Below are 12,796 nucleotides of genomic sequence, written 5' to 3'. Positions count from 1 at the left end.
GACACATCTCATTTAAACAAACTAATAATACAAATTTAATTTAAATCATTAATTTACTTTTAACTAAAAATGCCACTAAGGCTCATATTTCACAACAAATTTATTTATGTATTTTAAATATTCAATTTAGAAAGTATAAACCTGTATAATTACAATAAAAACATTAAAATGTAATTATTTAGTTTCTTTTAATGTTTCTTTTAGTTTAACTATACCAATAAGACACATAGATTTTTTTTTTTTAATTCCACTATGAAACATTATATATATATATTTTAAAAAAATTATTATTATTAAATAATTTTTATTTATTTTTCATATTATGTTTATCAACTTTTACAGTTAAAATTGTTTAATGTTATGATATTCGACCTTAATTTTGTTGCGGATAACTAAATTTCATACTATAATATTAAAATTTAATGAGTTATTTTTATTTTTTCAGTGTGAATAATTTGATATGTTTATTTTATTGAGATCATCTAGTTTGATTTCTACTATCAAGTTACTTTGTAGTACGTTACTCTGTTTAGATTGTGCCAATTATATTTGTTTTTCATATCAGAACTGGGTGTGTTTGATGTTTTCTTTTAAATTCTTAGACATAATATTTTATAAAACTTACACATCTATTTACGTATAATTACCCTAGCTTCACAAATTCAATATTCGGGTTTAAATAGGGCTATAGATAGGTTTATATGTTTACACCGGGGCCTAAATGAAAATATTTAATCTTTTTGGATCAACGCATCTTTCTTTGAAGATGTTTTGTAGTGACACTCAGAAACTCCATAGAAAGGAAACAGGTTATTTGGTACTCAAATTTCTGCCCAACTGCTTTGTTGATTCAGCATGCTGAGTCAGGTTCCATCATCATATACCTCATTGGTTTTGAAGATCCTCTTCCTTTTGAGCTTGAAACGGGGTTTGTTCCTCTTTATCTTCTTCTTTAATCTTTCCCTTATAATCTATGGATCTATTTTTCAGTTTTGTTGTTAAACCATATCAGGTACACATATGTTGGTGAGGCAGAGGAAGAAATTGTTCTACTAAATTAAATCCGAGAGCAAATCAAAAGAAGCCCCTCTTGTATGGTTAAATGGAGGACATGACTGCCTTTCTTTCTATGGGTTTGGTTTATGAAAATGGTAAACATAAAATCTTCCTTTTTTAACTTATATTCAGTGACTTGTTTGACTTGGGGAAATCCTGTCGCTTGCTTTCACGGTTGAGGCCTACAATAGAAATATTCCTTCTTTGGAATCTGTCACATATTCATGAACTTGGACAAATGTAACACTGAATTGAAATCATATTCATGATGCTCAATTAAATTTATCATATGATCTTTTGAATGGTGAGACTTGTTTTGGGTGACAATTGTTTGAATATGCATATTCAATGTCTATCTTTTTAGTTTTTTTTAAAATATATTCGTGGGTTTTAAATTTCATATGCCGTCATCTTTCTTTTAGTGTGTTACTGGATTTATCAGAGAAGCTTAGACTATTTTAGTTATTTTATTTTGTGTTCAACCTTGTAGAAGTTCACGATCTCTCTCCTATCTTCTCGTATGAGTGAATCTTGGTTCTCTCGTGCGCAGGTTCGCGATTCCGTAACACGATCGACTCAAGCTCGTATGAAACGTAAAAGAAGAATGAGAACGATACACACAAGACTTTTTAGAGTTCCCTGTCAAACGACGAGGTACATCTCCTTCAGGATCGGTACCTGGTAATCCACTATCTCTTTGTGTTTTACAGAAGGTTATCTCTCTTTCTCTGAGCTACCACAATGGCGATTTCTTTCTATGTTCAGATAAGATATAGAGAAGAAGATCGCCGTTGAGTTTGTTACACGGGGATTGATCAGCTGCAACGCACCCGCACTATAACTCGGTAGACCCGGGCCTGATCATTAAGTCACCATGGCCCGTTAACGCTTCTGTCTCCTCCTTCGGGGTTTCTCTTATGGGCCGAGGCCCAGGTGACACTTCCAGTTCGATCTCCACATGTCTCACAATCTCCACCTTGGAATCGAACTCTCTCTCAACTGTCTGAAACCACTGCATCCGAGAGCTGCTGCCTTTCCGACTAGTTCTACGACTAGTTCTCCTCCGCAGGCTCCCTATAGTAACCGATCCTGGTTCTGGTTCAACCTTCTCTCACCTTTGAACCTCTTCTATCTTTCGAGATATGTCCCATCTCTCCGTCTCCTCTGACTTCCGAGACACCTTCTCACCGTCGCTTTCTCAGTTCAAAAAGCGACTGAATCTGAGCTCCCTTAAGCTTCAAGAACGCCCAACTTTGTCAGGCAGCCTTCAAACTTCTCTCCAGGTAACGTCTTTGTTAGCATATCAGCTGGGTTAACTGATGTGTGAATCTTCTGTAGCTCCACTACTCCGTCAGCAATTATGTCTCTGATAAAGTTGTACTTCGTTGCAATGTGTTTAGTCTTCTCCCTGTATACGAAGTTTCTTGCTAGGTAGATAGCACTTTGCGAATCACAGTTCATTTCCACTGCTCCGCTATTTAGTCTTAGCTCCTCGCAGATTCCTTTCAACCAGATTCCTTCCCTGATTGCATCTGATAACGCCATGTACTCTGCTTCGGTTGTTGACAGGGCAACAACTTTCTGTAGCGACGATCTCCAGCTCACCGTGTTTCCTCCAACGGTGTAGACGTATCCAGTGATAGACCTGCTCCTATCTCTGTCTGTGCCGTAGTCTGAGTCGCAATAGCCTCTGACCTTGAAGTCTTTGCTCTTCTTGAAAGTTAAGTTCAGCCTTAATGCTCCCTTCACATACCTCATTATCCATTTAGTTGCTAACCAGTGTTCTCTCCCAGGTTTGCTCATGTATCTACACACCATCCCCACGGCGTATGCTAGGTCTGGCCTTGAACCCACCATGGCGTACATGAGGCTCCCTACCGCACTGGAATAAGGTATGCGCTCCATTGCTTTAGCTTCCTCTAGCTCATTGTCTTTAGCAACTGCCTGTAGCTTGAATTGAGAACCGAGGGGTGTGCTCACCTCTCTACACTCCCACATGCCAAACGTTTTCAGGACTTTGGTGAGGTATTCATTCTGTGATAGGAATAGAGAGTCATTAGATCTGTTCCTAATTATATCCATTCCTAGAATCCTCCTTGCTCCACCTAGATCTTTCATCTCGAATTCCTTGCTCAGCTGATTCTTCAATTCTTGAATTCTGCCCATATCCTTAGACGCAATCAACATGTCGTCTACATACAGAAGGAGATACACCATGTTCTCAACTTCGGAACCTTGTAGATAGACACATGGATCATACTCACTTCTGAGATAACCCATCTTCACCATGAACGTGTGGAACCTGTAGTTCCATTCTCGAGGTGATTGCTTTAATCCGTAGAGCGACTTTCTGAGTAGACAAACCATATTTTCCTTTCCCTTCTTTATGTATCCTTCTGGCTGTTCCATGTACACTCTTTCTTTTAGAACCCCGTGTAGGAAAGCCGTCTTTACGTCCAGTTGCTCCAACTCTAAGTTGTACTGGACAACCGCAGACAGTAAGAGCCTTATCGAGACGTGTTTCACCACTGGTGCAAACACCTCGTTGTAATCCACTCCTTCTGTTTGCGCGTAGCCTTTTGCTACTAGCCTGCCTTTATGTCTAGGATTCTCTACGCCTAGGATGCCTGGTTTCAGTTTATACAACCACTTGCATCCTATTACCTTGCAGTTCTTCGGTCTTTCAGTATAGTCCCAAGTATTGTTCTTCTCAAGGGATTCCATCTCGTCATCTGAAGCCCCTTTCCATAATTTCCAGTCCTTACTCTGAACTGCTTCTTTGTAACTCTTAGGTTCTTCTACTTCTAGATCTTCTGCACTAGCCAGTGCATATGCCAAGAAGTCTGCGTCCTCAAATTTGGATGGTGGACGTATGGTCCTCCTTTCTCTGTCTCTCGCTAAGCAGTATGTTCCTATCTCAGTATCTTGATCCCCTCCCGAAGTAGCTTCTAAATCTGTTTCTTCTTCTGGCTCGCTTTCTGTTTCAGCTGCTTCACTTCTCTCTTGATTTTCCTCGTTACTTTCTGAGGTAGCTCCACCTCCAGTTGAGTTCTCTCCTATATAGAATTCTTCCAAGTTACTGCTAAACGTCACCTTCTTCTTAGATGTCGTTTCCTCGATAATTCCTGGCGAAGCTTTCTCTTCCTTCAGGTCTTTGAACAACTTTGTTTCATCAAAGACAACGTCTTTGCTTATCACCATTTTTTCTTCATCTAAAAGCCATACTCTATAGCCTTTCACGCCATGTGCGTAACCCATGAAGATTCCTTTTGCTGCTCTTGGGCTCGTCTTTTCTTTTATTTGATGAACGTAAGCCATGCAGCCAAAGCTCCTTAGGTGATCATAGCTTGGTCTTGCTCCTGTCCATCTCTCTTCAGGAATTTCAAATTCTATTGATGCATTTGGGGATCTATTGATGATGTGTACCGCAGTTGAAGCAGCTTCTGCCCAATACTTCCCTTCAAGTCCTGTCTCCACTAGCATTGATCTCACTTTATCCATAATGCTTCGATTCATCCTCTCTGAGATCCCATTTTGCTGTGGCGTGTATGAACATGTTTTGTGTCTCTTTATCCCAGAGTCACTGCAAAGCTTGTCCATCTGTCGATTGCAGAACTCCAAGCCATTGTCTGTGCGGAGACATTTAATCTTCTTCCCTTTCTGATTCTCTACTAACACCTTCCATTCTGCGAAACATTGAAACACTTCATCTTTAGTTTTAAGGAAGTAGATCCAAACTTTTTTCGAATAGTCATCTGTGAAAGTTAGGAAGTAGTGAGCCCCTGATAAGCTCGAGACCGTATTTGGTGATCCCCAAAGATCCGTGTGAATGTACTCTAGCACTTCTTTTGTGAAGTGTTTCGCTTTTGGGAACTTCTGTCTGTGAGCCTTTCCCATTGCACATCCTTCGCAAAACTCGAGCTTCCCTATCTCCTTGCTGTTTAAGTATCCCTTCTTTGTCAATGTTTGCATCGATCGGGTGTTCATGTGTGCTAGGCGTGAGTGCCACTGCTTAGTGTAATCTGTACGCCTCTCTGCCGTGTTTGCTTCAGCTTTCCTTACTGTTCCTTGTAAGTAATATAGGCCGCTTGAGTACTTTCCTGTGAGAACCTTCTTGTCTCCCTTGAAGAACTCAATCTTATAGTCTCTTCCTCTGTAGTGGCATCCTGAGCTCTCAAGTTGTCTGTAGGAAATGAGATTCCTTCCCATCTCAGGCATGTACCTCACATCCCTAAGATTGATTACTGATCCATCACTGTTGTCAATGGTGATGTTCCCCATTCCCTTCACCATGCAGTAGGTGTTGTTTCCCATCATGACTTTGTTCCCATTCGTTTCAACAAAGTCAGTCAGCAGCTCCCTCCTTGGTGTTATATGGAATGTGCAGCCCGAGTCAAGCACCCATTCTCCTGCTGATACATATAGACTTGCTGTTAAGACTGTAGGTTCAGGTAGGTTGAGTGCAAGATTCGCAGAGTTGTTGGTTCTCATTGACTGTGAACCCTGCTTCCTCTTTGGACAATCCCTCTTCCAATGTGAGTCACTACCGCAAATCCAACAGGTTTTGTCTGCCTTTCCTGTTGGTCTTCCTCTTGACTTTGATCTAGCTCGACCTTTGTTCTTATTCTGCCAAGGCTTGTTATTTCCACCTTCGCTTCTGGTACTTAGCCTCCCTCTTGCTTCTGTGTACAGCCCTTCTGATTGTTTTCCTTTCGTTGTGATGCTCTTTTGCTTCAACTCCACCTCTTTAGAGTAAGCTGAGGTCATCACCTCACTCACGGTCAGTGTGTCCTTTCCTGTACCGTATTGTAGGGTATGAACCAGTTGCTCGTACGCCTGGGGTAGGCTTGATAGGAGCTGTATTGCTTGGTCTTCATCGGATATTGAGACCTTAATACTTGCCAAGTCGTCTATTAGCTTTAAGAACAGATCAAAGTTCTCCTCCATCGACTTTTCTTCTTCCATCTTGTAGCAAAAGAATTTTTTCTTGAGATATATCCTGTTTGGGAGTGACTTCGTTTGGTAGTCCTTCTCCAGTGCCTTCCACATTCCCAATGCTGTTGTCTCGTGCATGATCTTCCTCAAGATCACGTCACTTAAGCATGTGCTGAACAGGCTTCTGACTCGCAGATCCTTGTCTGCTTTCTTGGGGTCTATCTTGATGTCAGCGTCATCTTCTTCGCTCTTTGATGCCTCTTTAGACTCTGCTGGATCATCCCTTAGAACTGATAGGAGACCTTGAATCTCCAGTTGAGCTAACATCTTGAATTTCCATAATCCGAAGTCTCCCTTCCCATCAAACTTCTCGATCTCGAACTTTCCCCGTGTTGGATCCATCTTGACACTGGCTTTGGATTGCGTTAACCTGTTACCTGCAGATAACACGTAAACTATCCCAGTAACTTTGTACTTCAAATCTCAATCACAATCTGATGTTCTTCCTTATCGTTTCAAGGTCAGATCTAATGGATAAGAGTACTTCCTTTCTAGATCGAGTCGATCTGATGATAACACGTCTTTCTTGTATCGCGATCCTTGATCTTCGTGATCCTAATCGAAACCTCCACTTCCTCTAGCCTCAGCTCTGATACCAATTGTAGAAGTTCACGATCTCTCTCCTATCTTCTCGTATGAGTGAATCTTGGTTCTCTCGTGCGCAGGTTCGCGATTCCGTAACACGATCGACTCAAGCTCGTATGAAACGTAAAAGAAGAATGAGAACGATACACACAAGACTTTTTAGAGTTCCCTGTCAAACGACGAGGTACATCTCCTTCAGGATCGGTACCTGGTAATCCACTATCTCTTTGTGTTTTACAGAAGGTTATCTCTCTTTCTCTGAGCTACCACAATGGCGATTTCTTTCTATGTTCAGATAAGATATAGAGAAGAAGATCGCCGTTGAGTTTGTTACACGGGGATTGATCAGCTGCAACGCACCCGCACTATAACTCAGTAGACCCGGGCCTGATCATTAAGTCACCATGGCCCGTTAACGCTTCTGTCTCCTCCTTCGGGGTTTCTCTTATGGGCCGAGGCCCAGGTGACACTTCCAGTTCGATCTCCACATGTCTCACAAACCTCCTCAATTAGAAAGGATTATGAATAATAATGATAAACTGGTTCCCAATTTTATTTCAGAGTCTCAAACTATAAAATATGTTGTTTAAATAAGGAAAACAAAGTTTTAATCTGTTTGTAACAGAAACATGTGTCTCATCGGGTTTCAGTGGTGTAGGTATGATAACCGTAGCAGTGGCACCCTAATAACGCAAAACTAACTGTATTGGTTAAACTCCAGATTCCATGTTTGCTTTTCTTTTTAAATCAGTAGTGAGAAGCTCTAGAGATCTTCCTGATCTTCAGTCTTCTCACGCTAGACGAACATCCTATATTATAAGCAATTAAATTCCAGTTACACTTCTACATAACTATACCCTAATAAAATTTGCTATGTTTTTACTTGGAGATTACTAAAATAAATAAGAAAAGTACTTACTCCCTAGGAACGTCCCCGACCATCATCCAATCATCTTCCTAGTCAGCGTAATTTAGCTCGTGATTCTTCTCACTATAAATACATCTCTTCTTCTTCAGCCCATGTTTCAACATTCACTATTAATTACCATTCACCCACTATACTTCACTCTTCTTATCCACATACCATGTATTTTAGAAGATGGCCAGAGGACCTCCACCTCCCCCCTTCCCATTCTAATTTGTTGCATTAGCAATCCAATAAATCATCATATTTCATATAGAATGAGTTATGGTCTACAGACTACATGTAAAGACATAACTAAATAAATAGAGTTGACCATGTTGGAAGATGTCTAGGAAGATGATTGAAACATACATTGATGATCCAATCAACAATCCAGTCAAGCGTATGCAGCAGCTTAACAATCTTAGCTAACAAAGTGGAATCTCTGCATTTCAGGGAATTTTGTTTAAATGAAGGGGGCGGGAAAGAAAAGCAGGAAGAGCATGAGTTATTCACAGTGAATGAAAAATAAGAGTCACTTTCTCTTTCCCTTTACATATTCTCTATCTCAACCGTCTCGTCTCCTATCCCTGCAGCTTCTAGTCCTCTATTTTACTTCAGATTTGGCTTCTTCACCATCATCTCCGACTTTGTTCTCTAGGTACTCATACTCATTAAAGTCCTTTCGTAGACATAACTTCAACAATCACTACAAAACATAACAATAAGCGAATTAGTGTAAGAGTACCAATCACAATTGAAAGTTTTCCTTTCCAAATAAAGAATCAACCATTTTACAATCCTTTGCGGAAAATCTGTGATGGCGTTTAATCTAACATTTTACAAGAGAGATTGAAATCAATCTGAGAAGCAAATTACACCCAAAAAAAAAAAAAACCAGTTTACACTACACACGGGGAACAAACCTCATCAAAGTTGAAAGTGGGACACATAGACATATAGAAATCCTGGTGGTCTGAGTACCGCACCTCGACGGTGGAAGAGCGACAGCCGGATTTCTAATCAGCAAGTAAAACAGAGGAATCATCCATATTATATCGAGAAAGAAGGATAAGAACCATTGAATGTGTAATCATCAAAAAGCCCATTTGCACCCCAAACGAAACAGAGTTTTCTGTTGTTTGAGGGAGACACGTGGAAACCTGTCCTTAATAGGTGCCAAAAGGAGAAGAGAATAATAAATCTCTGTACTTTATATTAAGAGAAAAAGACCAAAATAGCATTAAATTAATTTTTTGTTTCCAAACTAGCAATAAAGGTCAAAAGTCACAAAATAGCACTCAAGAGGTGGGGTTTAGGGTTTAGAATTTAGGGTTTAGGATTTAGAGTTTAGGTTTTAGGGTTTAGAGTTGAAAAGTGAGGTTTTGGGGATAAGATTTCAAATTTTAAAAAATAAAAAAATTTAAATTTTTCAAAAGATAAAATGCTATTTTGGTCATTTTAGTTTTTGAGTGCTATTTTTGTGATATAAACTTAGAAATGTGCTATTTTAGAGATTTGCCCTTATATTAATAGATAGATAGATATTACTGCGGGTTCTATAAGAAAAAATAATTAAGGAACTTTTATCGAATCTAGATTATTATTATTTTTAGTGAATAAAACTTTTCTCGTAAGGTTATTTTGTAATTGGATATTCTCTTCTTTTTTGGTCAAGTTAATGGATATTCTCTTAAACATCAAAAATATATGCTCTACAGATAACTCCGCTGAAGTCCAGTAGTCTGTAACCAATATGCAAAATAAGATCTACATTATAGACAAGAGTTTAAGAAATAGTACTCCAATAATTCTTAATGAAACTTATTATACGTATAAATATGTTAATATTAATGTTTAGTTATATTTTAGACAAAAATAAAACAATTTGATATGTTTTTCATTATATCCAATCCAACAAAGGGGTGTATATCATCTTAAATATCAAAGGCTAATTAACTGAGTTAATTTTTATAGAAAAAAACATTAGTGGCTTTATACAAAATCTTTTTTTGCGGAACAATTTTTATGTGATTGGTAAAATCGAGGAGAGAGTTTGACTTTTATTATTTGTTAATTATTTAGATACGGGACTTATTCATCAATGAAATAAATCTCTTGATCTATATACACGTCGTTTATTTCTATATAAAGACTTTCACAACTAACTGCATTCCAGGATTTAGCAAAACAACAAGGTTTATAGTCCTCTGGAATCCTGTCGCTAACACCATGGATACATCACGCTATCACTACAAGAAAACATCGGGATACTGAGGGAAAAAATCGTCGGTATGTCGTCGGAATAACGCTATTCCGACGACATACCGACGAAAAAAGTCCTCGGAAATATCTCCTCGGAAATTCATACTTCCTCGGAATTCCGTCGGAAATTTCCGACGGAATTCCGAGGAAACAAAATTCCGAGGAAACTCCGAGAAACATATTTTCGTCGGATGGTTCCTCGGAATAAACCGATGGAATTCCGATGGTCAAATCCTCGGAAGTTTCGACAAAACATTCCTCGGAATGTTTATCGGAAAATTCCGAGGAACATATGTTCCTCGGAAAATTCCGAGGAACATATTTTCCCTCGGATTTTTCCGAGGGAATGGAGTTCCTCGGAAAATTCCGAGGGACAAAACTCCCTCGGAATTTTCCGAGGATTCCATTCCCTCGGAAAATTCCGAGGGAATTATGTTCCTCGGAATATTCCGAGGGAAGAAAGTTCCTCGGAATTTTCCGAGGAACTACATTCCCTCGGAATTTCGAAAAAATTTATTTTTTTAAAAAAAATTTAAATTTTTTAAATTTAATTTTAAAATTTAAAATTAAAATTAAAATTGAATAAAACATTAAATAAAACATAGTAGATAATATTCAAAGTTAAATAAAACATTCAGAGTTTTTGGTAAAAAAAAAAAAAACTACGGGTCTTGGATGTTCGGGAACACCTCGTTCGGGTACATCCTCTTCATCATCTCCATCATCTGCTCGTTGAGCCTCTTCTGGGTCTCATAGCCCGCCTGTTGAGCTGCCATCTGGGTCTCCAACGCAGATATCCGATCATCCTTGTCCTTCAGCTGAGCCGTAAGAACTTCCGGATCAACATATGGCGGTGGTGCAGAAGAAGGAGCAGCCGACCGGGAGCGACGACCCAAACCGACCATACGTCCCTTCTTCTTTGGAACCGACTGAAATATAAAAAACCAAATTTAGATAATATAAATTGATGATAAAATAAAAATCAAGAAATAAATAAATTGAACTTTAAAAAAAAAAACTTACCGATTCAACGATTTCGTTGATTCGAACCCGGGACAAGTTGGTCGAAGCCGTCGAATCGTCATCATCGGTTTGAAGCTGAGACACTTCGTCGTACACCTGAGTTTGGACCAGGTCGACCACGTCCCTCACAAGACCATCATCAATCTGACCGGTCTTCTTGTTGGTATACGCCCTTTTCATTAGGGCGAGATCATCAACCGGCTCGCCCTCATTTTCTTCCGCCTTGAAAAAAAAATAAATTAAACAAACATTAGAAATTTGAAAAAATGCATAAAAAATAAAATTCTGAAACTTAAATAATTAAAGAAAAGCGGTTGAACTTACCATGCGATCCGCGAGAGTGGCAATAGATTGGGCACCCAAGTTATGCTTGTAGATGCCCTTCCCTTTACGGTCGCTCCTGCGGTTGTTGGAGTTGGTGGAAGAAGTTTCTTTCGTCTCTTCCTTATCCCAATGCTCACACAACTCCTTCCATACCGTGTCGTTCATCGACTTTGGGACCTTTTAATTTAAAAAAAACAAAGTTTAATAATTTAAAAAATAGTTTAATAAATTAAAAATTGTTAATAAATTAAAAACTACCTTGTTTGCTTCCCACTTCTTCTTCCACTCGTACATCTGCTTCCCATAGTTGTCCATAACTTTATGGACAAAATGGTTATAGATAGAGAGCGTATCATCGGAATTCCAGTTGAATTCTTGCTGAAATAGTTTAAAAATAGTTTTTAAGCACAAAAATATAAATAGTTTAATAATTAAAAAAATAGTTAAATAATTAAAAAAATAGTTTTTAAAATATTTAAAATGTTTAATAAATATAGAAAATAGTTTAATAATCACAAAAAATAGTTTTAATAAATAAAAAATATAAGTAAAAATTTTGAATACTTACCGCAAACTGACGAAACCACAGATGCTGCTTCTCGACGGGAAAGTGAGTGAAAGTCGGATGTCCCTTGTCGAGGGCAGAGTACATCATACGGTTGATCCATGCGCTGATCCCGTTCCCGGATCGGTTGAACCTAATAAAAAGAACAAATTATTAATAATCAATCAAATTTTAAGGATAAAAAATAAAAGTTTAAATTACCATGTTTGACCATGTCCATGTGGATACTCAGTGAGATAGGGAAGATGGTCACGACCGGGCTGTCGAACCAACTCCGCAACGCTCATCACTCCCGGAGGACCGGGTGCAGCAGCGGGACCAGGAGCGGGTGCAGCAGCGGGAGCGGGAGCAGCAGGAGCGAGTAATGGAGAGGGAGATGTATGGTATGAGCTGTGGGGCGAAACGGAATCCTGAACATGGCTGGAAGAACCCCGAGACTGGCTCCCCATACCACCCCGGCTACGACGCTGGCGAGGCCGGATCTGATCATCATTAGACCTGTAAATTAAAAAAAAAAACCTATTTCAAAATTATAGTTTTTAATCACAAAAATATAAATAGTTTAATAATTAATAAAAAAAGTTTTAATAAATAAAAAATAGTTTAAAAATTTTAAAAATAGTTTAAATAAATCCCAAAAACATATAAAATTTTAAAAATGTTTAATAAATATAGAAATTTATATTTTACATATAAAATACATAAAACGTTTTATAACCACAAAAAAAATGTTTTTAAATATTATATAAATGATTTTTAATCTTAAAAAAAGTTTTATAGATTTTAAAAATGTTTAATAAATATATAAATGAATTTAAAATGCAAAAAATAGATTTTATATACAAAAAACGTTTTCAATATATATATATAATTTCAAATTCGATTTTTATAACCACAAAATTAATAAAAACTAAAAAAAAAATTCAAATCAAGTGAAATACATAATCAAACTCGATTTTACACAAATCTACCATTCACCCTAACAAAATCTATAAATCTCATTCCAAAATCATCAAATCTACTTAAAAACCATACAAATCTAACCTAAAAGAGTGGGATAGGGTTCTTACATGATTATG

General features: G+C 38.0%; 1 long non-coding RNA gene across 1 annotated transcript; it reads right to left on the bottom strand.

Annotated features, from left to right (window-relative positions):
- Window positions 1–7,365: 7,365 nt before the first annotated feature.
- On the bottom strand, window positions 7,366–10,148 carry LOC103861358. Its single transcript, XR_631523.3, has 3 exons — window positions 8,467–10,148; window positions 7,556–8,249; window positions 7,366–7,445 (listed from the first exon to the last, which is right to left on the bottom strand). It is a non-coding gene; the product is annotated as an uncharacterized LOC103861358 (long non-coding RNA).
- Window positions 10,149–12,796: the final 2,648 nt, after the last annotated feature.

This window comes from Brassica rapa, chromosome A03, assembly GCF_000309985.2.
Source record: "Brassica rapa cultivar Chiifu-401-42 chromosome A03, CAAS_Brap_v3.01, whole genome shotgun sequence".
Taxonomy (NCBI): domain Eukaryota; kingdom Viridiplantae; phylum Streptophyta; class Magnoliopsida; order Brassicales; family Brassicaceae; genus Brassica; species Brassica rapa.
Note: the sequence above shows the minus strand (reverse complement) of the source record. Positions and strands in the feature narration are given on the sequence as shown.